The sequence below is a fragment of the Papaver somniferum genome, chromosome 8, assembly GCF_003573695.1.
Source record: "Papaver somniferum cultivar HN1 chromosome 8, ASM357369v1, whole genome shotgun sequence".
Classification (NCBI taxonomy): Eukaryota; Viridiplantae; Streptophyta; class Magnoliopsida; order Ranunculales; family Papaveraceae; genus Papaver; species Papaver somniferum.
In genome coordinates this window covers 77,393,196-77,415,445 of record NC_039365.1, presented here as the reverse complement: position 1 = coordinate 77,415,445, position 22,250 = coordinate 77,393,196, and the positions used below count along the sequence as shown (strand labels likewise).

At 40.4% G+C, this 22,250-nt stretch overlaps 1 pseudogene; it reads right to left on the bottom strand.

The window, feature by feature from the left end:
* Positions 1–21,225: 21,225 nt before the first annotated feature.
* On the bottom strand, positions 21,226–21,325 carry LOC113307178 (annotated as a pseudogene).
* Positions 21,326–22,250: the final 925 nt, after the last annotated feature.

Below are 22,250 nucleotides of genomic sequence, written 5' to 3'. Positions count from 1 at the left end.
TTCTTCCATATTTTTGGTGTATGACTCCTCATACTTATCCGGTACACTGAATCCTCCAACCAGCACATGATCTATGAAAAGGGCGTCGAAAAGAGGATCAAAAATGGCTCCAGCAGCAGCAAGAGGCGCAACCAATGCCTCGACTTCCACAGAAGAATCTTTAGAGGGAAGCAACTCTACAATAATGGATGTTGCATCTCCAGTATTTCTTGCAGTGTTCACTTCACCCTCAAGATTGATTTCTGTCACGGTCTCGTCTACAAGCTCACTGAAGCGGTCAGACTCCCTGCCACACTTGGAGGAGCTTCCATCTTCGACGACCGAGTTTTCGTCATTCTTATCATCACCTTTAAGAGGTTCAGTCTCACCGGATTTCTCTAAAGCTGCATCATGACTACGTGTCAGCCTCGTAAAAGCATTTCCCTTCATGAGGCCCTGATTTTGAGTAAAGATCACGTTTAGTGGAGATGTCTTAAGATGGATAAAATCGGCAGATCAAAAAAGAAGTTTAAAGTACCTGCATATGGGAAGAATTGAAAACCACCGGTCCATTTTCTGCCTCTTAGACCTTGCTCCTTCATCCTGGGGACTGCAGTCATCAGGAGCTCCATCCCTGGTTCGCTTTCCAGGAAGTGGCTTCAATAGTTTATGCTTCTCCAAAATTTCGGGGGTGGGCTCACCACGAGGACCTGTCACGACTTCTTCCGAGAATTTTTGAAAAGCTAGCAGCTCTTCTCGCCAAAAACTTCTATACCTACCAGTCAGGGCTGGTCTTCTTCCAAGAGGCAGGAATGGAAGGCTCTGCTTCGTTGCAAAGACGCTAGCATCATGAACAGACGGCACAAGATCCTTTGAAGGCGTTGGCGGACGATCGAACGGTATGCCTTGATCAAATACCATCTGACGGGCGGCTCTGTCAATATTATAAGGAATCACAGTAAGGGATTCATCAAAATAAGATGGAACATATCCCGGTATGCAGCTTCGCAGAAATATAATCTCTCCAGAGATCATATCCTTTTCATCGGTGTGCAACACAATGTCGGGAGCAGTGGCAAAGGTTTTCGGTTGAACCACGGAAGAATGAACCGGTTCCCACGGACGGAAATTTATGGCGTACACGTTATCAATAAAATCAATAAGCCTTAACCCAGGTTTTGGTCATTTGTTTTGCCAACGGAGTATTCTCGAACCACCATACAAACTGGAACATGAAGTTGCAGGGACGGGAGCATAATATTTGAAATGTTCCCATAAACATGCTTGGAGGAAAGCTATGTGAACATGAGACTCCATTTTCTTGTACCCGTTGGAAGCGTGCATGTCTACTGCCAAAGCATCCAGATGAGAGTACAACGATCCAAGGAATAAGCTGCCTAAGGGAAGAACCACGCCTTTCGCCAACTTTATAGAAAACATAAAAAGATCGTGTCTTATGGTATTCTTCTCAGAGCCGTCATCAAAGATGTCCCTAGACAACCACAAAGACAGAAATGCGACTAAGCTGAGTTCATTATCCAGTGCTTGGCCCGGCTTTGGTTTTGTAGAAAACCACTCAGACATCCACCAAGTATAAAATCATTTCTCCCTTTTTTTCTGTCGGTCATACTCTCCCGCCTTCTGAAGTATAGCAACGAGGATGGCGCTTTCGGTGGTGTTTAGTTTATAGACAAAACTTCCTATAACAGGGAGATTCAATAACATGGCTACGCTTTCCAGAGTAATAGTCATTTCTCCCCATCTACATATAGTCGTGTGTGTGGAAGGGCGCAATCGAGAAATGAAAGTAATCAAACCTGCAGCGTCTTTCCTGATGTGAAGTGTTGCAGACGCCAGGATAGCTTCAATGATCTGCGCTTGGACAAGTTATCTCTGATGCGCTCATTACTCAACATATGCCTCATCCATCCTTCATAAGAATTCAGTGGAGTGTGGAAAATCTTGAAATCAATAGGAGAAGATGGATATTCATTTTTCCGAAGACAGAACCTCATCACATGTGATGGAGGAGCGGACGTAACAACCTTTTCATTTTCCGAGCCTATGTGCAGGGCCCACTTATGGTCAGGATGAGTTCTAATGTTTGGAAAAGGAACGGTAAACATCTCATCATCTATATTCGGCATATCTTTGAAGTTGTTAACACCTCCCGATTTGGTGGCAACATTATCCCCAGGTGACATCTTAACGAGAGCTTCTTCGTTCACTTTCAAATAATTACAATGAAGCATAATGGAAAAGAGTCATTACTTTGTGCTAAGAGAAAAGCATGCGTATAATTCAATGAGAGTGTTGCGGATGATATACATATATATAAAAAAAATTAGTCGCGAGATGTACGCCCACGATTGGATCGAGCAAAGTCATTGCATGCTCGATCCTTTGCCACATGCTCGAGCATCCTGTCAGCCTTGGGACGAGCGTGTATAGAGGGACAATGGGAACCTCATCCACGTAAAAACAATATACAAAGGTCATGCACGGGACCGATGGCCATGTACGGTTTAGAGGGACGGATGAGCATGCTTGCTATGGAAATTGTGTCCACCACCAAAACCTAAATTAGGTTTTGAATCATTCGCAACCTAAAGCTAGGCTTTGCATGCAAGGAGGAAAAGGAACAAAAAACAGTATGTACATGTAAGATTCACTGCTCGTTTTACTGGTGATCCTAGCAATTTTAACTACTTTGATATTGATTTTACTGGTGGAGTTAATCATCATATGTTTCGCAAAGAAGTTTTGTCTACAACAGATGATTTTCCCAATTTCAAAGAGGTTTTACCTAAAATATAGGGTTTGCATCCTAAAAAAAAAATACAAAGCAACATGGAGACAAGGAAGAAAATCGAAGTACCTAACTTGCTGTTAATGGACGCACGATGGCAGCAGCAAAGATCGACGACGTCAGCAGCAAAGACCAACGATGATGACAGCAACAAAGACGAACATGAGAAGCTAGACGAGCGGGAAAAAATAAGAAGGAAGAAGAAGGGTCGACCCCCTTTTATAAACGAGTATCCTAGTGGAAGAAGAATTCCTTCTTTGGCCCGAACACCCAAAAAGGAAGCCGGTCCCACCAGGACTCCATAGTCGCGCAGCACGCTTACACGGGTGATTACTGGCGGTTGTTTAAAGCTCCTCCGGGTAAATTTCCTTTATTTAGTCCCTCTACATTGTATACGTCACCATCTAACTCTTACCCCGCAATAGTGTAACCATTACGTACTAAGCAGGGGACTTAATGTTGATGATGGATTTTAGTTCAAGGCTAAAATTATAAAACCAGTATTTAACGCGCTGTCACCCTGCAAATGGAGAGGTCGTTTAAGAAACGATGAGTGCAGAAAACCTCTCACTTTATTTGAAGTAATTCAATATATACATGAAATTCACTCAGAATGGTGCGTGCAACAACAATCCCAAGTATTCTGTGAATTCTATTAGCATTACTAATTAATGCATGATTTGCCTAGTATTTTTTCGTGCTATGTTCTCAACCGAACTCTCATCATTGACATGATATGACAATTAAATGTTCACTCTCAGCAGAGTAGCAAGAATCTCTCGAAGTGCCAATACTGAGATCTGCATGAAATACCCACATAGGCTACATCATTCTCTAGCAAAGAGAATCTTGCATCGACACACCTTTTATTAAGGTCATCTCGATCAAGCATGCTTAATTTTATTAAGTAAAATCTAGACTATCCATATCAGTCTCAGAAACAATCACGGCCACACAATTTGGCCGCGCAATTTAACAAGCCTAGCCAAACCCTGACAGGAATGGGCAACCATCACGATGGCCGTCCGCAGGCCCACCAGTGTTCCGACCAATCGGACCTTGCCCAAATACCTCCCAGAAACGTCAAACGCCAACCCCAAGTAGGGTGGTCGCGCTACTGGAGAAGGAATTCGAATGGACATAGACTGTCCAAGACAGTCTTAAAATCATCGCCACCGTCCAACTTCGCCATCTTGGTTGGACGAATTAGATTATCCCATGAGTGATTAGGAAAGCGCTGGCATGCACACTGGCGGCCCCACTTTCCACTCACTCGAACGGCTTGCACACGACAAGGCCATAAGGTGATGAATCGATTTCCAGAAACATGGCAGGCGTGATTCTTCTAAGTCCTAATTTGGGTCGCGGAAGTACACCAGCGTCTTAAATCGATCACGACCATCCAACTTAGCCAGCCTACTTGGATATCTTAGATCGCATTTTGGACCGTCAAGAAGGTGCACATAAGTGCACCGCCAGACCAATATTGTCCACACGTGATCGATTCCCCAAAGGGAAGCCAAAAACATGCCAAATCTCCTGGTCAAACTCGCGTGTACGTGGCTGTATCAAAACCCTAATTAGTTGTTAGCTCGCTGAAGTCCTAGCCTCAGGTGCTCGTTCTCATCATGAATGTGATGGTTCAATTCCTTATTGCGAGAGCAATCGATAGCTAAACAGTCTACTTGCGAATAAAGAGTCTTAACCTTCTCATTCAAAATCGTATTCTCGCTCACATAGCAATAATCTCGAGTCTTAACCCTAACATGCTTCAGTCATAAATTGATCACGACCATCCATCTTCGCCAGCCTAAACAGATGGTGTACATATAGAGTCAAGTGGTCCCAAAGGTGTTAACATATTCACCATTGGCCCACCTTTACATGTGACCAGTCGGCATGTGCAAACCAGGGCCATATGCCTCGAAACACACAGCTAAAAGGTGATAGGTCACGCGGCCTTCAAACCCTAATTTGTGCTTTGCGGCAAGGTATTTCTGTCACAAATTGATCGTAACCACTCATCTTCGCCGGTCGAATTGAGTGGCCTAGATCTGATTTTTGATGAACCCAAAGGTATATACATGCAGCCGGCAGCCTGCCTCCATGCATGCCCGATCATCCCGTGTGGATTAGCACTCAGTGTTTGAATTCGGTTGGCCAAAGAAGGGATAGCGCACGGTTCCTAAACCCTAAGCTTCATCAACGGCTTTGGATTCATAATTGGATGATGAAGATTTATTTCCAGCAAACCTGCAAAACAGCATGACAATCACCATCCGCCTCTCTTCCACATGGAGTGATTGACCAAGTGATGGCTTGTTTACACCGCCCTCAAACGATCACCCAAAGGTAGTCTGGCATGCTGCTATTTTAAGACGCCCAATCCGCGACTTATTCAATCAAGATTTAAAACAACGATGCTTCATGCATACCGATTGTTTTATCTGCTTGAAAGCGACGCATCACACGCATCGAGTACGTACGATATTTCATGAATATCAATTCCATAAATAACTTAGTTATTTAACTTAATAGCACCGTATGCTATTTTTTGTGGCAAGTCCCATAACTTGGCCTACTCACTCGAGACATCAAACATGTCAAAAAATGGGGGATCTTTACTAGGGTATTGGTTTGGCGGTTTACAGCGCGGGGTGCACAACGCGCTCATTACGAGAACGTGTCAGGAAAAGATGGACGATTAACGGTGATGAGGGAAGTGGGCAAAGGCGTGATTGTGTGACAATCACCATCCCTACACGAACCCACTACTCCATCACTTAATTTCCTCCACTTCCTACGAGATGAGGATTGCGCTCAAATGACTTGTATAAATAGGTTCTTCGACCTATTTCCGAACAACATAGAAAACCAAGTTGTTGTTAACAACGTATTCATAAAACACCCAGAACTGATAGCTTACATTATGCAAGCCAGTTCAACACTCTGATACAAGTTATAAACATCCAACACCTTCACAATCTCAACACCTTCTTCGCTTCCCTACCCAAGATCAACCCCATCTCCTTCACTTTGTGACCGAAGCAAGTCTGGAACGGCCATTTCTTGGTTTAGGCCAGAATTGTACAGATTGATCTCTCGAATCTAAAGTACTCCCGTGCAGTGCATTTGTTTAGGGTTTAGATTCGTTTCTCATCCACACACACCCAAATTTACCAAAATCAGCAAAAACAGTTTTCACCCATAAACAACGAGCATTCGAAAATATGGGCAAACGAGGAATCCTACACAAAATATGAGAGAGAAAATAATAAACGTGGCGCCTAGGGGACCAGGCCCACTGGCTGGCCGGTCATGCCGCCGTGGCCGGTCCCCAACGCCTTTTTCCTTTATTTTAAATTATTTTATTATTTTCATGAACTCATGAAAACTCCTTCATTCTAGCAATTTTCCTTGTTTGAGCAAAACTCCTGGTTTCTCCATATTTTCACGGTTTCATGAAAAATAATAAAAAATAGAGAAAGGTGTTGCGGGACCAAGATACCTGACCGGCCGGCCATGCCCTAGCCGTGGTCAGTTCCACACCTTACAATCCCTAGTCTTTCATAATTATTATTTCCCTCATCTCATGAAACTCCCCAGTTTGAGCAAAAATCATGGTTTCTTCATATTTTCTCAAATATTGCTCAAACCATGAAAAGCCAAAAAGTCAAATGGTCACATGACCGACTAGGCTATTCATGAAAAATATTAAAATATCATTATTTTAATATTCTCAAAAATTGATGAAACGAGCAAAGTTCTACTTTGCTCATTCGAGCAAAATCAGGATTTCAGTCAAAGATCAAACTCTTCTGAAAATCCAACATATTGCTCAAACGCACACCAGAAAATACCGAAACTCTCAGAACTGAGACACAGGCATTGTGGTGACACAAGCATGCTCCCTTGACCGACCAAGGGCGGACATAAGGCTTGCAAAGATCCGGTCCCACACGTTTTCACGATTTTAACCTAATTTGCGCAATTGCTCATATTGGGTCCAAACTCTTTTCAACCAACTTGGAGTTTGCTCGAACGGCTATCAGCTGGTCCCACGACCACCAAGGTCCGGTATCATGCCTTCTTGGTCGGTCCCTCACTTTTTCATTATTAGGTTTTATCACCCAATGCTCAATCGAGCACTATTTCAATAAATGATGAAACCGGCATTTAATCATCATTCTTTCACCAACTGGCCAACTAAAGACCCTGGTGCACGCTCACTCGAGAACTTGGGCGCCACATGGACGTCCATTATCCCATGTGGTCGGTCCCTCCATCACTAATGACCTATCTTCAAAAATTCATCAATTGACGAACAGTTGATCAAAAATTAGGGTTTCCAACAAACTTTTCGCAAATCATCATTCTGAGCAAGATTCAAACACTATTAAACTATGTTGATTTAGCAATCAACATCCAGATTAATCATATAATATTTACTAGTCTACAAATATTTTAATTAATATTTTATTGTTACCTTACTAGTAAATAATCCGCCGAATTGAGCAAGACTTGCTCAGTTGCTCGAATATTGATCCAACTATCAATATTCAGTAATTCGTCAAATCGAGCAATACTTGCTCAGTTGCTCGAATTTAACAGTATTTGCTCAGACGAGCAATATCAATATAAGAACACTTATGTTCAATCCATGAATTACTGAGCATTCATCACTCATGCTCAATTCAACAAAACTTAGACTCACTTTCTAATCAGTCAAAAACTAATTAATACATGTTGTTTGAGGGTAAAAACCGATGCTGCTGTTTTTGGTAAATTTGGGGTGTGTTGATGAGAAACGAATTCAAACCCTAAACAAGTGCACTGCATGGGAGTACTTTTGAGTTCGAGAGATCAATCTGCAAGACTCTGGCCTAAACCAAGAAATGGCTGTTCCAGATTCAATTCGGTCACAAGGTGAAGGAGAAGGGTTTATCTTAGGGAGGGAAGCGGAGAAGGTGTTTGAGATCAGAATGTTGAATTATGAAGGTGTGGCTGTTTATTTCTCGTATCAGAAAAATGGTTTCTGGATACTTGTGTTGATAACACTTGTGTTCTGTTATTGTCGAAATAGGTTGAAAACCTATTTATAAAAGTCATTTGAGCGCAACCCTGATCTCGTAGGAAGTGGAGAAGATTAAGTAGTGGAGTAGTGAGGTTGTGTAAGAGGTGGTGATCATCACGTGGTCATACCTTCACCCACTACTCTCATCGTTGTTAACCGTTCGTCCTTTCCTGACACGTTCTCATAATGGGCGCGTTGCACGCCGCACGCTGTAAACCGCCAGACCAATACCCCAGTAAGTATCCCCCAGTTTGTGACGTGTTTGATGTCTCGAGTAAGTGGGTCAAGTCGTGGGGACTTGCCGCAAAGAATAGCATATGGTGCTATTAGGTTAAACAACTAAGTTGTTTATGAAATACCGTATGTATTCGATGCACGTAAATCATCGCCTTTAAGAATATCAAAATAATCGATGTGCGTGAAGCATCGTTGTTTTAGAGCTCGATTGAATAAGTTGATGATTGGGCTTCTTAAAAGGGCAGCATGATCGATCACCTTTGGGTATCAATTGAGAACCGTATGGGCGAACTATCACTTGTCCGATCACTTCGTATGGATGAGAGGTTGCCGGTAACCAGTGTTGCGCCCCATCGATCGTCTATTATTCGATCTAAGCCTTCCGACCAATCCGGCGAAGATGGACGGACGAGACGGTTTTGAGGCAGCTATCAGCTGTCGTTGATTTAGGATTTGGTAGCCGCTCGGCTACCATATTTTGGTTGATTGAATCCAAACGTCGGACACTGATTCAAACAGGCCGATCGGCCATGTGTGAAGACGAGCCGCTACTGAGTATGTTGACATCTCCCGGGTCATCTAAAATCAGATCTAAGCCACTCGATTCGGCTGGCGAAGATGAGTGGTCACGATCGATTTGCGACAGTAGTATATTGCCGCAAATATGAATTAGGGTTTTAGAAACGCCCGCGTCTACCCTAATTCAATCGAGCAATTTGATACTTCATTGACTTCCCATGGGTAAGTCGATCGAGTGGGAATAAAATTGGGCCGGCGGTGAACTTATGTCTACCTCCTTGATCACCCGAAACACGATCTAAGTCGTTCAACTAGGCTAGCTAAGTTGTATGGACATGATCGATTTGCGATAGTTGTGTACTGCTGATAGACGCATTTATGTGTCTAATATATCTCATCTGTATATACTGTTAGTGCCCATTTTTGTACTTATTTTGGTGTTTTATTTATTTATAGGTGTTTTTAGAGAAATAATCCCTTGCGGCGAAATTGGTTAAAAATGCGGCGTTTGGAGCTCCGTTGATAGCGTACCGGAAGTACCCAAGAAATGCACTAGAAGCGTCTCAGAAATGTACCGGAGGAACCCAGAAAAATTACTATTTCCAGCCCAAAATTACTATTTCCACCCCAATTGCTAAAGGGACACCCGTACAGGATTAGGGGGAGGACACTTTTCTTCTCATAATTCAAATTTTGGAAAAAAGGCGGGAAAATATTTCTTCTCACTAGCAGTTGGGTCGATCGATTTTTGGAGGGGTTACAGTTCGATTAAACCTCTGATTTTCAATGGGTATTTGTGATATGGATAGAGGAAGACATTTTGGGTGTTAGGATCGATCATAATTGGATGGAATCATCGCAATCAAGAAATCAGGAAGCACGTTCAAGAAATGAATATCACACGATCACATCAAATTTAGACGTGTACTCCTGTGTTTGGAGAGTGTTGAATCAATTCTACAGCGTGTTGAATCAATTCTACACGATCACATCATGTTTGGAGTGTTTATACATCATTTCAGCGCGTGGAGAGCTAATTAAAGGAAGAAAATATCCAAAAAATATTTTCTCTTTAAGACGAGTAAAGAGAGAATTATCTTGAGTTATGGCGTGATTAAATGAGGCTGAGGAGTATAAATAGATTTCTGGTATCACAGAGAATGGGTGTCGAGAGTCTAGGGGGCTGAGGAGAGCCAGAGAAGAAGAAATTCGAGTTTTCCCAAACTCGGTTTCTGCTGCTGTTGCTGCTGAAGAACATGAAGAACACGAAGAACGGACCTGCACCAACAGTCGTTTTTCTACAGTAATAACGACTCACACCTGTGGGTCGTACATCAGGCAGACTTATTTGCTACAGCGTTTGCGACACAGCTGCAGCAGTCTTATTTTTTCATTGAGGGTCGTAGTTCTCTGGTTTGTAACAAATATAATTGTTATGAACCCGGTTTTATTGTATTTCTCATATTCTCATCATTTGTAAACCATAGCATGAATGAAATATTTTGAGAGGTTTTCCAACATGATGAGCGGCTAATTCCCTCGTAACCAAGGCAATGAAGGAAGCTATTCACGCAACATAAATGGGTAACTATTTTATTTAATTATATAATTCACCTAATCGCTTCTTTTGAAGAGTTTTAAATTATTCGAATGATTGTCTTAATTATTTGTTATTCAGTTTGATAGGTTATGCTTGGTTTAATCTCTTGATAATCTATGCTTAAGGTTTACAAATAATGTTTGAGAATCTGTATGATTGATAGTGAATTAAAGATAAAAGAGGACTTAAGAATTGAATAGAGTTTTGAAATATTTATCATTCAATTTTGCATAATAGTGGAATCTAGTGTCTTGGTTACCTCTCGCACCCATTGTTAATATTTTTGTATATATAATTTTATTCAATCTTTAAATTTAATCTTCACAAGTCCGAGAGTTTGAACCTCATTACTACAACATCAACAAAAACATAATCATTTTGGCGCCGCCGACGCGGATTTGTGCTTAGGTAGAATTTTTAGGTTTTTATTATTTTTTATTATTCCATTTGTTCTTTTTACGTCTCTTTGGTTGTGTCTTTGTATTACAGGTTTGAAGTTGGATACTAAAGACCTTGGAATCAAAGCTTAAAGCTAAAAGAGAAGGAAAAAAGACAAAGCAAAAAAATAAAGAAAAAAGAGAGAGAAAATTTATTTTTTTTTAAGAGACTTTCCATTTTATTTTATTTTTTGTAATTATTATTATTATTATTTTTTGTATTTCTTTTCATTGGACTGGACTTTGGACAATTTATTTTAATTTTAAACCCTACGGAAGGGTTATATATATAAAAAAAAATTAAATATGAACTGTTTGCAGGGAAGGACGACGATTGCAATATCGTCTCGGCCCCTCGGGTTCGTACATGACATATGAGTCGTGGCCCAAGTCGACTTCAAAAGTTCATCACCCGTCTGGTACGGGAGGTAAGTCCATCGAAACACTCGTGAATCTCCTGTAAGCGAGTTATTGTATTCCTTAAGGTGATTCATTGATTGAGGACGAATTTGGACTGTTTTTAAATTCCTAGTAAAGGGCAGGGCCTGGCCAATACAAGATAAGGGTTCGGATTTCATCACCGCTCCCTTCTTGCCCGCCTTAGGTAAACGAAACCTAACGTGAACCCAAGATTAAAATTTGATTAGAACGAGACCGATAGGGTAACGAGCTTGGTAGGAAAATCTTTCGAAAAATATTGGTTACTCTTTTAGCATACTTCGAAGTTCTTGATGGTTTCTGTAAGTTGAATGCGTGACTGCGCCGCCTTGTACCGGCGAGGCCTTGGGTATCAAAGCTCCATTGAGCTTCCCTCGCCTCGATTCAACTTACATTAGCTCGGATTGATTCCAGAGGGGTGTGCTCGAATTGTAACGAATTCCTTTTCGAAGGAATAGAAGCTGGTCTAGAAACAATCTAAGTGGAGCCATCATGCTTTTTGTTTGCTAAAAATCAGTAGGTTTGATTTGGTCGAGTCAGCCTTGTTTGTGATTGTGTAGAATTCCCTTGCAATTAAGAATGTCGAACTGGTATGATAGAAGCCAATACAATGAGTATCGACCTGAATTTGAATATGGACATCATCAGTTTTATGACCATGGTGGGAATAGTAGTTGGGAACGCCAACCTTTTCAAGGTTATGGTTCATACCATAGTGAGCCCAATTACTATCCACACACGAATTGGTCTTACGAGCAAGAAAATCAGGAATATTATAGTACTAGTCATGCGTTTTTGGAAAATTACTTAAAAACTAGTCCTGATTATGACATTTATAAACCTGTTCAATCTCTAGAAGAAACTTACCAACAAGTTCGAAGGGAGTATGAACGTGCAGTTAGTTCAAGAGAAGAGAGTACACAACGGTCTAAGATATTCAATGAGACTGGTGAAAGTATAAGTGTTACGCTCAGTGAAATTCAAGCACGTTTAGAGGCAGAAAATGAACAGTTAGCTAATGCTGCTCGAAATAATCTAAATTTCCAAAATAGTGTTTCCAATTCTACCCTTGATATCAATAGTGAATATTTGCCCAATATAGAGGACGAGGTTAGAATAAAAGACACTACTTTAGATAAGGTTCATGATGATTATGATGAAGATAATATTGATGAAGAATCATACATTTGTAGGCATAGTGATCCGGAACTAGTTACTCCATTTGATCTTCATAATGATAATATTATTTCTGGTTCAGATCCCAATAATTTTAATGATTATTCACCTATTCAAAAGGATGTGGATCTGACTAGAGATACCACCGTTTTAGACGATGTAGTTCATGATCCTTTAGCCTACAGAGTATTGGACAATCCATTATTTGATGAACTTATTAATGGATCGGAGGAAGTAACTTTGATTAACACCTTAGTTAATGAGCTTTTATTAGAAACTTTCTCTTATAATCCTTTATATGATGATGGTTTAGAGGAACCGGTTTATCTTGAGAATTCTGTTTCGAGTCGAACGATTTGGAAACAGTAGTCTTAGATGAACTCGTAGAGATTAGTGAGGATGAACCTGACTTAGAAGAATCAATTGCCCATTTTCAGGAATCTGATGACCTAGAAATTAGGGAGATTGTGACCAGTCTATCTAGAGACGCCGAAAACTCTAAGTTTGGGGGTGATTATCGTTCTCCGTGTGCTTTAACTCTTAAAAAGGTCCCTCACTTGGGACTTGACATCAATGCCTCGACCATTCTAAAAGATTATCTTCATACACGTTTTCCTGAATCTAATGGTGTCCATAAGGAAATTCAGTCGTTAGAAACCCATCCTCTGGTTGATGTGGTTTACCCAGGCTATGATTCCAAGATCGATTTTTTTCCCACCAAAAACTTTTCTACCAATTGTGGGAACATATGAGTTTAAAATGTGTCAATTTTTAAGTTTTGAGACTAAACCTAATTATTTTAGGAGATTAGGGTCGACACATCTGTTTAAGGAAGACTATCACTCTCTGTTGTGGCAGTCTCCTTTTGTCAGCTCTTTTTGGTTTTGAAGACCCACAGTTATTCCGATTACTTTATACGGTTCGAGTTGACTAAACCTTTCCTAAGTCTGGCTGAAGACTTTAAACTTAGCACTTCTTGGGAGGTAACCCAATATTCATGCGACACGGTAATATCTTTCCTTATCTCTTTTGCTTCATTGGTAACAGTTTCTCCTTGTTCATGTTTTTAATTTTATCTTTAGAACATTGAGGACAATGTTAGGTTTAAGTTTGGGGGTATGGGAGAAACTTTTTAGTTGCATAATAAATAAACTCCAGAGCCTAGAAATTTATGCTTATTTAGGATGGCACTAACCAATCTAAGTGGATGGAAGCATTTTGGTTTTAGGAGTTGAGGGACCAATCTGACTAGATGGAAACATCTAAAGAGTCTATTCATAAAAGCACAGAGCTCAGGTGTTAGAAATAACATGATAGTTTCGCCATATCTCGTTGAGTCCTTTTCATTTTGTTTTATTTTTATTTTTAAACTATGTTTCTCTAGGTGATTAGGTGGGGCTCACGATTCAAGTTGTTACCACTGCTAGGGTAAAATAGAGTGACTGAGTATTGAAAAAAAAATGAAAAAAAAAAAAAAAAGTTATGAAAAAAAAATTAAAAAAAAAAAGTTTTAGACCAGACCATTTGACCAAACGGAATAAAATTCAATAAAGTCGGCCACTGGAACCCTTGTATATGCCAGTTGTGTTGACCTAGAGTTAGGATTATCGAACACTGGTTCCCTTGTATATGCCAGTGATTTGATATTAGTCAGACTATCTCAGTCATTTAGGATAGGTTTATTTTGGCAGTGGCCTTCAGACAGATATGAGAAACATCGTTCACCTAGTTAACATCAAAACCATCTATATTTTTTTCTATATCCATCTCTTAATCTATCCATATGATTAGTCTGACTCCGAGTATGATGTCCATCGTGAAACTATCTTAGTAGAGCTCTGTCACTTATATGAATTTTAGTATACTTGGGTGCAAACTCGTATATAGCAATTGGAATTTCGCATCAGGGAACTTCCTCCTATAAATTAATAAGTATGCCAACCAAGGAGGTTCTTTAGTGCTTTCCAAGATTTTGCGTAGATAGTTAGGGTCTGGAGTAATGATTTTGGGGGTATATCTCGGGTAAGCCCTCCCGAGACTATAACTCGGCCACTAGGGCCACCTAGGGGTTTAAAGGCTTATTGCATATGCTAAATGCAATCGATGATACCTGCGAAAGTGAGTTAGGATTTTATTTTGTAGTTTTGATTTGCTCGGGACTAGCAAATAATAAGTTTGGGGGTATTTGATAGACGCATTTATGTGTCTAATATATCTCATTTATATATACTGTTAGTGCCCATTTTTGTACTTATTTTGGTGTTTTATTTATTTATAGGTGTTTTTAGAGAAATAATCCCTTGCGGCGAAATTGGTTAAAAATGCGGCGTTTGGAGCTCCGTTGATAGCGTACCGGAAGTACCCCAGAAATGAACCGGAAGCGTCCCAGAAATGTACCGGAGGAACCCAGAAAAATTATTATTTCCACCCCAAAATTACTATTTCCACCCCAATTGCTAAAGGGACACCCGTACAGGATCAGGGGGAGGACACTTTTCTTCTCATAATTCAAATTTTGGAAAAGGCGGGAAAATATTTCTTCTCACTGGCAGTTGGGTCGATCGATTTTTGGAGGGGTTAGAGTTCGATTAAACCTCTAATTTTCAATGGGTATTTGTGATATGGATAGAGGAAGACATTTTGGGTGTTAGGATCGATCATAATTGGATGGAATCATCGCAATGAAGAAATCAGGAAGCACGTTCAAGAAATGAATATCACACGATCACATCAAATTTAGACGTGTACTCCTGTGTTTGGAGAGTGTTGAATCAATTCTACTGCGTGTAAAGTCATGTTTGGAGTGTTTATACATCATTTCAGCGCGTGGAGATCTAATTAAAGGAAAAAAATATCCAAAAAATATTTTCTCTTTAAGCCGAGTAAAGAGAGAATTATCTTGAGTTATGGCGTGATTAAATGAGGCTGAGGAGTATAAATAGATTTCTGGTATCACAGAGAATGGGTGTCGAGAGTCTGGGGGGCTGAGGAGAGCCAGAGAAGAAGAAATTCGATTTTTCCCAAACTCGGTTTCTGCTGCTGCTGCTGCTGAAGAACATGAAGAACACAAAGAACGGACCTGCACCAGCAGTCGTTTTTCTACAGTAATAACGACTCACACCTGTGGGTCGTACATCAGGCAGACTTATTTTCTACAGCGTTTGCGACACAGCTGCAGCAGTCTTATTTTGTCATTGAGGGTCGTAGTTCTCTGGTTTGTAACAAATATAATTGTTACAAACCCGGTTTTATTGTATTTCTCATATTCTCATCATTTGTAAACCATTTTTGAGCATCAATGAAATATTTTGAGAGGTTTTCCAACATGATGAGCGGCTAATTCCCTCGTAACCAAGGCAATGGAGGAAGCTATTCACGCAACATAAATGGGTAACTATTTCATTTAATTATATAATTCACATAATCGCTGCTTTTGCAGAGTTTTAAATTATTTGAATGATTGTCTTAATTATTTGTTATTCAGTTTGATAGGTTATGCTTGGTTTAATCTCTTGATAATCTATGCTTAAGGTTTACAAATAATGTTTGAGAATCTGTATGATTGATAGTGAATTAAAGATAAAAGAGGACTTAAGAATTTAATAGAGTTTTGAAATATTTATCATTCAATTTTGCATAATAGTGGAATCTAGTGTCTTGGTTACCTCTCGCACCCATTTTTAATATTTTTGTATATATAATTTTATTAAATCTTTAAATTTAATCTTCACAAGTCCGAGAGTTTGAACCTCATTACTACAACATCAACAAAAACATAATCAACTGCCGCGGCCAAAATTAGGGTTTTTGAAAACAACGTGTTTTCTCTAGTTTGGGCAAATGATTTTTTGCTCTACAGACTTGTCGCGGGCAGGTCAATCGGGCAAGGGAGAAGTTAGGCCGCCAATGTGCATGCTGGCGCCTCTTTGATCATTCCGGGGAAGATCTCAGCCGTCCAACTAGGCTGGCTAAGTTGAACGGTCATGATGTATTTAAGACCATTTTTGATGGTCTTAGCTCATTTGAGCTTACTTTCGAATAGCGCGAACACCCATATTAGGGTTGACGTTCGCAGCGCTTGGAAGTTAATTAAATAAGACTCGATGGACTAGGGCATTGGTGGGACCGTCGGTGGTCACTATAGTGATTGCTTAGTTCTGTTAGGAGTAGGTTATGCATGTTAGATCGTGTGGCCAAATTGTGTGGCCGTGATCGTTTTTGAGACTGATATGGACAATCTAGATTTTCCTCAAGGAATTTAAGCGTGATCGAGCTAACTTAAAAGTGTGTCGATACAAAATTCTCTTTGTCAGAGAGTGATGCAGCCTGTGTGAGTACTTCCATGCAGATCTTAATACTAACACTTCGGGAGACTCATGCTACTTTGCTGAGAGTGAACATTTAATCGTAATGTCATGTGAATATTGAGAGTTCGGCTGGGAACATAGCATAGGAAAATACTAGGCAAGTCATGCATTAATGAATAATGCTGGTGAAAGATAAAATTCACAGAATATACTAGGATTGCTGTTGCACACACCATTCCGAGTAAATGTCATATATATACAGATATATTGAATTGCTCAATACATATGTGAGCGAAGAGGCTTAAGCACTCATTGTTTTTAGATGGCTTCTGTTCCTTTGTAGGATGATAGCGCATTAAATACAGGGTTTACGATTTTATCCTGTGAACTAAAAACCACAATCAACATTAAGTCCCCTGCTTAGTACGTAACAGTGACATTGCTGCGGGGTAAGCACTAGATGGTGACAAATAAAGGTAAAACTTATGAGACAAAGTTAGATGTTACCAGTAGAGATGGGTCGGCCTGTCCTTAGAACATGTCACGTTCAAGAGGCGTCCAGGTAAGCGTTCCCCTAGCATGATGTCGGTTGGCCCCAGGTATATTAGGCATACGGTTGGTTGGGATCTCAAACTGCATTCCAAGTCCCTTGTACATCTGAGTATCGTTTGAGACGTGTCCAATATTTCCTGGCTTCGGTTAGCATGGAGGAAAAGTGGAGGCGCTATGAAGCATCTCAGCTAACAAGTGCTAGGGATGAAAGGTTTGCTTCCCGTCTAAATTTAAGGAGGGTAGAGCATTACATGAACTGCTGGATAAACATGAATACCCTTTTCATGAAGACGTCATAATCCTCGACTCTGATGTGGACGAGCCCTATCATGAGGAATATCCTTAAAAGGCTGCTGAAGCAATTTTTGAAAAAGATGTTGAAGCATCTCGAGAGGATGTTGAAGCAGCTTACGGAGAGGATGTTGAAGTGGCTTCCAAAGAGGATGTTGAAGAAGCTCCTGGAGAGGACTCTAGTAAAGGCGCCATTGGCCCTGGCGTTTATGACACTTCTTTGATGTTTAGTAGTCTTTGTTTCATGCGGCTGGAGCCAGGTCTTGATCGAATAATAATCCCTCATTCATGCTGCTTTTATGATTTTATGTTTCCAGTTGGATGAATGAATGAAAACTCCCGACTAAGAAATCCAAATTCTTAGAAAGATCTCGCAATATCTTGAAACTTTAGAGGTAGCTCTCCTCGGTAAGGTTAGAGTATAGCCTGTGTGTATGATTTTGCAATCTGAGCTCTCCCATTACTTTGTTTGACATTCCCCTTGCAGACTACACGCTTCTTGAATATTTGTGGCGTGCCGTCTAGGTAGGTAAACGGATGGACGTTGTGCCACGAATCTTTAAGGACTTCGTTCGAAGTGACATCTTTTGAACCGTCTTCTGAATCTTTGATGGTCGTATGGAATGGGACGCGATGAGCAGTCCCCAATTACACTTCAGAATCGATGGCGTGGCTGGACACGTGAAAACATCTTCGATTTGTACTTTGGAGTCTTTGATGCACATGTACGTCTTCATGTTGAGAATTTTTTGCGGCTCGTAAAGCTTCATAAGTGATGATTGCTGATATTAGAAATAAACTGGTTGAAGGACGTGAAAGCATCCTATGCTGGCATTCCCCAGGTGTAATTATCCCGAGCTTATTTTCTCTTGAAATACATACTTCCATTGCATTTGCTGGTAAGGTGTTGAAGCGGATTCTGCATCTGAAGAGAGCGCTGAAGTGGCTTCGGGAAAGAGTGTCGATGCGGCTTCGAGAGAGAGAGCGTTAAAGCGTCTTCTTCTGGAAAGATCGTTGAAGTGGCTTCAGGAGAGTGCGTGCGTTGAAGCGACTTCTGGAGTGTGCGTCGAAGCGGCTTCTGAAGCGTGCGTTGAAGCGGCTTCTTCTGGAAAGAGCGTTGAAGCGGCTTCAGGAAAGAGCTTGCGTTGAAGCGTCTTCTGGAGTGTGCGTTGAGGCGGCTTCTTCTGGAGAGAGCTTTGAAGCGGCTTTAGGAGATAGCGTGCATTGAAGCGGCTTCTGGAGTGTGCGTTGAAGCGGCTTCTTCTGGAGAGAGCATTGAAGCGGCTGATAGAAACATTTTTGTGTCCGATTTGTCTCGATTCTATATATTGTTAGGGATCATTTTTGTACTTATTATGGTGTTTATTTATTTGTAGGTATTTTTGGCCAATAAACATTTTTGGAAAAAATTGGCTCGAAAAGTTGTCGGAAAGCACCATGAGGACATTTGTTATTCGGACTCTCACTTTGGATAAGGGGTAACCTAATTACTAAGGGGCATCCTATTTCCAGGCAGCTACTAATCGCACCCCTACCCTGGATAATGGGTAACCATCTTCAACATTTGAAATTCAAAAGGCGGGAAAGTAGATACAGTTTAGCAGATTTAGGGTTCTTGATTTGAAGGAGTTTGAGGTCGATTAAACCTCTGATTTTCATAGGATAGACTCCTTATGGGTCTAGGAATCTGATATGGGTGTTGAAATCGATTAGACTGCGCTCAATCGACGGATTTTTATCACAACAGAAAATATGGAAATTCACGTGTGTGACCTGTTTTAGGGAATTTTAGAGAGATTAAAGTGTTGTAAACCTTCCTAAAGATTTGTATCTATCTAAGGAAGAGTTTAGAATAAAAAGGACAGCTCAGAAACGCGTAGAAATTCTAAAACAAGAAATTGTCGCAACTTTGCCGTGAAGAGAAGGAAAGAGAATTTGGAAGATTTGGGAGAGATTTAATCGGTATTTTTGATATAAATAGATTGTTTGGGTCATATAGAAGGTGTGTCGAGAGTTTGGGGACCTAAGGAGAGCCAGAGAAGAAGAAATCAGAGCTTTACCAAACTCTATTTCTGTTGTTGTTGCTGCTGCTGAAGAGGAAGAACGCGAAGAACATTGACGCACGGGAAACAGTCGCAGAACAGTGTCGTTGTTTAACAGCTGAAGAACATTAAGCTGTGCAGGACAGTCGTATTCTAGGGTCTTAAATTTCTGATCCTGTAACAGTTGATTAGTAACGAATATCTTCAGTATTGCAACACCAACTGTAACAGTGACTTCTGTAACATCTATACACCGTTGCAGATCTGCTGTTTTATATATTCTCTTCAATAAAACCACCTTTTGAGCCATGATTTATTATTTTGAACCTGTTTTTGATATGAGGAGCTAAACCCCATTGCTGAGGCGATAGAGGAAGCTATTTTTCCAACAAAAAGCGGTACAATCTATTTAATTTAATTTATTGCAATTATTATTATGATTATTTGCCTTGGACTATTATTGAATATGATTTTTATTTGAGTGATTGTGATATATTTTGATGGAGTATGCTTAGTTTATAGACTCTTGATGCTTCATGCTTGGTATTTACAATTACGATATTGTCTCTGCACCTTGGGTTCGTACACTAGACATCGGAGTCAGTGGCCCGAGTCGACTACAACCGATTCATCCCCCGTCTGGAATGAGAGGTAAGATTATAAACACTCGTGAATCCCCTGTCAGCGAGTTACTGGACTCCTTCGTATGCATATATGTTGAGGACTGAATACGGACATTTATTTTTCTATTAAAGGGCAAGGACTGGCCATACAAGATAAGGGTTCGGATTTCATCACCGTTCTCTTCTTGTCCTCTTTAGGAACACGTAACATAAGCCTAAAATTTTATTAGAACGAGACCGATAGGGTAACGAGCTTAACAGGAAAGTCATTCGAAAAATATTGGTTACTCTTTTAAGCATACTTCGAAGTTCTTGACGGTTTCTGTAAGTTGAGTGCGTGACTGCGCCGCCTTGTAATACCGGTGAGTCCTTGGGTATCAAAGCTCCACCGAGATTCTCTCGCCTCTATTCAACTTACGTTAACTCAGATTGATTCCAGAGGGGTTTTCTTAAATTGTAACAAATTCCCGTTCGAAGGATTAGAAGCTGGTCTAGAAATAATCTAAGTGGAGCCATCATGCTTTTTGTTTGCTAGAAATCAATAGGTTTGATTTGGTTGAGTCGGCCTTGATCTGTGTTTGCTTACCCTTCCAATTTAGAAAATTTTATTGTATGCCTGAACGTAAAAGAGACGCACTAGGTAGATTTGTTAAAGAGAAACCTAATAGTTTGAAGCGTCTCGATTACCTTAATCTAGAAAGTGCGACTTTTGAAGAGTCTGTTTTTGAACGTCCTTTGACTGAGGAGAGAATCCCTGTTGCTCCGATAGCGCCAGAAATGGAAACTTTGAAAGCTTTGTTGAATCTAACTAGGAATACTCGTCCTTCGTGTATTAAGTTAGATGAAACGGAGGCACCCTATGAACTGAAACCTGGGACCTTACAGATGCTCCCAATCTTTTTAGGGAAATAAAATGAAAACCCTTATTACCATGTTAGGTATTTTGAGGAAATTTGTGGTACTCTAAGAATTAGAGGCTTAGCTGATGATGCTTTGAAACTTAGATTATTCCCATTTTCCTTGAAAGATAAGGCCAAGTCGTGGTTGTATAGTTTGGACTCCGAGTCAATTGAGACATATGAACAACTTACATCTGCATTTTTCAATAAGTTTTTCCCTAGGCACAAAACATCGTCTATTAGGACGCAAATATGCACATTTTCACAACAAGAGGGAGAATCTTTATATAGGTATTTGGAAAGGTTCAATGATTTATTATCCCAGTGTCCTCATCATGGTTTAGAAAAGGTTAGGCTAGTTCAGATCCTTTATGAGGGTTTAGATTATTCCACAACGACCATGGTTGAGTCTCTATGTACTGGTGGATTTGAAAATCAAACTGTTGATGCAGCTATGGAATTTTTTAAATAAATCGCCGAAAAAACCCAGCAATGGGAAAATAGTAGGGTACCCCAGAAAACAATTCTTTTAAGTAGAGGAAACGTTAATAGGATAGAAGGAGGCTATGAATCAGATGCCAAAATTGCTGCTATAGCAAAAAGGTTAGAAGCCTTAGAAGTGAGCCAGACTAGTGGTAGAGTGGAGCCTTTTTGGGAAGGCCAGAATATTGAAGAGCAGGCCAATGCTCTTTATAATAAACTAGATTTGATAACCGTCAAAAGATTGACCCATACTCAGAAACCTATAATCCTGGTTGGAGAAACCATCCGAACTTTTCGTGGTCTAAGGGCCAAAGTCAAGGTCAGTTTAATAATTCTAATGCTCCCCCAGGTTTTGGCTATACTAAGAATCCTTCAGGACTAGCTCAGTTCCATAATCAGTCAGATAAGAAAACCCTAAGTTTAGAGGAATCTCTCGCCTTGTTAACTCATCAAACTGTAAAATTTCAGTTATGCGTAGAACAGAGTCTACAAGCTAGTAACAGGATAGGACAAGAAAATAGTCAGGCTATTTCCGAGTTAAAAACCCAGGTTGGTCTGATAAGTGATTCTTTGAGAGAAAAATGTAAGTTTCCTAGTCAAACACAACCCAACCCTAGAGGAGTTCATGAATTAGGTGCAAAACCATCGAATCAATTGAATGTTGTTAGAACCCTTAGAAGTGGTAGAGTTGTAGGCAATAAGGTAACCATGCCCGATAGTGAACATACTGTAGTTCACCCCTCAGGATCTCACCTCTCAGGACCAGTATCTGAAGAGACTGATA